The following is a 2,500-nucleotide window of genomic DNA, read 5'->3' as shown; positions in this document are numbered from 1 at the left end:
CCGGCAAGGAGAATGGAGAGTACAGTGCGGGGTGTTGAAGCAATGTCAGTAGTGTTGCAAGAGGCGCACAATGGAGGGTTAAACAAGTGAAGGAATATTAAAAAAAGATAAGAAACTGTTTGTGCTTTTAATACAGGTGGAAGCGCAGTGTGGAAGGACGAACAAGGAGAAGAGAAACAATCAAGGGAAGAGGCGAATGGAACGGAGAATTAAAAAAGAAAGGAGATGGTTGTGGGTCTAACACAGGTGAAGGAGCTGTATAGCTGTATGGAAAGATGACAAGCGGAAGAGAAGGCGAGTGGAACGGTTTTCAATATGCAGAGACACGGTTTAGTTTGGTGTCCCCGTGTCGCAAGTACTGTTCCTCGCGTGACGGATTGTTGGGTGACGCGATGGCAGCTGGGGCGTGGCTCGAGGGAGGAGGAGTAGAAGCGAAAGGAGGAGGAGGATTAGTAAAAAAATCCCATAATAGGGTGAAGGAGGCGGGATTTGCTGAAGGTGTTTGATAAAATGTGTATATCTTTGTAGCATCGAGAGAGAGAGAGAGAGAGAGAGAGAGAGAGAGAGAGAGAGAGAGAGAGAGAGAGAGAGAGAGAGAGAGAGAGAGAGAATGGGTGGTGTTACCATATTCACCTACCACCCACGCCCCTAGTGCCGTTATCTCTCTCTCTCTCTCTCTCTCTCTCTCTCTCTCTCTCTCTCTCTCTCTCTCTCTCTCTCTCTCTCTCTCTCTCTCTCTCTCTCTCTCTCTCTCTCTCTATGTGCAAGATGTTTACTTTCCGTCGCCTTTCATTCACCCTTCCTGTTCTCGCCCCCACTCTCCCTTCCTTGCTTCCATGTTTAATGTGGCTGTGGAGAGAGAGAGAGAGAGAGAGAGAGAGAGAGAGAGAGAGAGAGAGAGAGAGAGAGAGAGAGAGAGAAAGCAGAGTATTGTATTTTTATTTGGGTGTACACACGAAAAATTTGAATGTGGGGATCATTCTGGTAATATTGTATGTACTTATTTTTTTTTTTACATATAACAATTGCAATCACATGCGTATATTTATTTATTTATTTTGACAGGAAGTTGTAAATGACATCTCTGTTAGGTTAGGTTACTTTCGCCTGCAAGAGAAAGACGAGCAGTAAGTAGTCTTTAAATTTACCGGCATAGTGTGGTTAGAGAGAGAGAGAGAGAGAGAGAGAGAGAGAGAGAGAGTGTGTGTGTGTGTGTGTGTGTGTGTGTTCCATATTCCAACATAGGATGATTTCTTGAAGTTACCAGATGATTCCGGTGTGTCAGGGTGGTGGAGGGCTGGCTGGGGGAGCGATGAGGGGTGAGGAAGGACCATAGCAAACAACATCGTGAGGACCAACAAGTTTGCTGTTGCTTGTTCTTCATTAAATTGGGAAGGCACGGTGATGGTGGTACTTGTGAGGTACAGAGTTTAGGTTTTCCAGCTTTTTTTCCTTATTAAGTTGATGAATTACTCTCTTCACATAGAAACTTGCATTTCTTTATTCACTTTTTATTGTCACTCTATTTTTATTACTACATTTTTATTGATATTTGGTCTCATTACTTCTTACACTTTATCAATGGAAGGGTTAACTAGTCTCTCTCTCTCTCTCTCTCTCTCTCTCTCTCTCTCTCTCTCTCTCTCTCTCTCTCTCTCTCTCTCTCTCTCTCTCTCTCTCTCTCTCTCTCTCTCTCTCTCTCTCTCTCTCTCTCTCTCTCTCTCTCTCTCTCTCTCTCTCTCTCTCTCTCTCTCTCTCTCTCTCTCTCTCTCTCTCTCTCTCTCTTTGCTAGACTCTAACACGTAAAAGAAAGCTTTGCCAAAATGACATAGTCCCCAGGTGTTTTACCAGGTGTCAATGCCCCTAAAGAGTTTACTGTCAGACGTAATATTTACCTTCTTTTGTGTCTGTCACTCCCACTCCTCATCTTATTTAATACTGTTTCCTCCTGCATAGATCATTCCCTTGGCGGTGCAAAGTAGAATATAAAAGCACATAACGCTGCAGTGAACGAAGAACATAATATATGAACTTTCTTATTTATTTAATTATTTATCTATTTATTTATTTGTTTATTCATTTATTTATTTATTCATTCATTCATTCATTCATTCATTCATTCATTCATTTACCATCTCACTTAGCGGCAAATCAATCTTTTGACTGCAGTGCCACTCAGCAGGCTTAGTAAAGTGCTGTGGTGTAAGTTTAAAGAATTTTGAAAGTTACGATTGACTGCATAAGGGGCTGTATTTCGAGCCTATTTTCAACGGTCATATACTCGTAAATGATTAGTCAGGTGATGTTTTCTTTAAATAATACAATATTCTTGCTAAACTGTCACTGGAATAATGAAAAATATATTTGGAAACCCCAGTAACTTCCAAGAGACCCTATCAAAAGCGGTCGAGATAAAACGCCGAAGTGTTTGAGAAAAAGGTCGAAGAAGTGGTGGAGAAGTTCAAAAACTTTAGTGCCTGTGGTTCTATTCCTTCTCCGC

At 41.8% G+C, this 2,500-nt stretch overlaps 1 protein-coding gene across 4 annotated transcripts in view; it reads left to right on the top strand.

The window, feature by feature from the left end:
- LOC135096180 (uncharacterized) overlaps positions 1 to 2,500 on the top strand; it is a 98,567-nt gene that overhangs the window by 76,859 nt on the left and 19,208 nt on the right. The window lies entirely within an intron of this gene.

This window comes from Scylla paramamosain, chromosome 1 (assembly GCF_035594125.1).
Source record: "Scylla paramamosain isolate STU-SP2022 chromosome 1, ASM3559412v1, whole genome shotgun sequence".
NCBI lineage: Eukaryota > Metazoa > Arthropoda > Malacostraca > Decapoda > Portunidae > Scylla > Scylla paramamosain.
The sequence above is the reverse complement of the archived record's forward strand: the minus strand, read 5'-3'. Positions and strand labels throughout refer to the sequence as shown.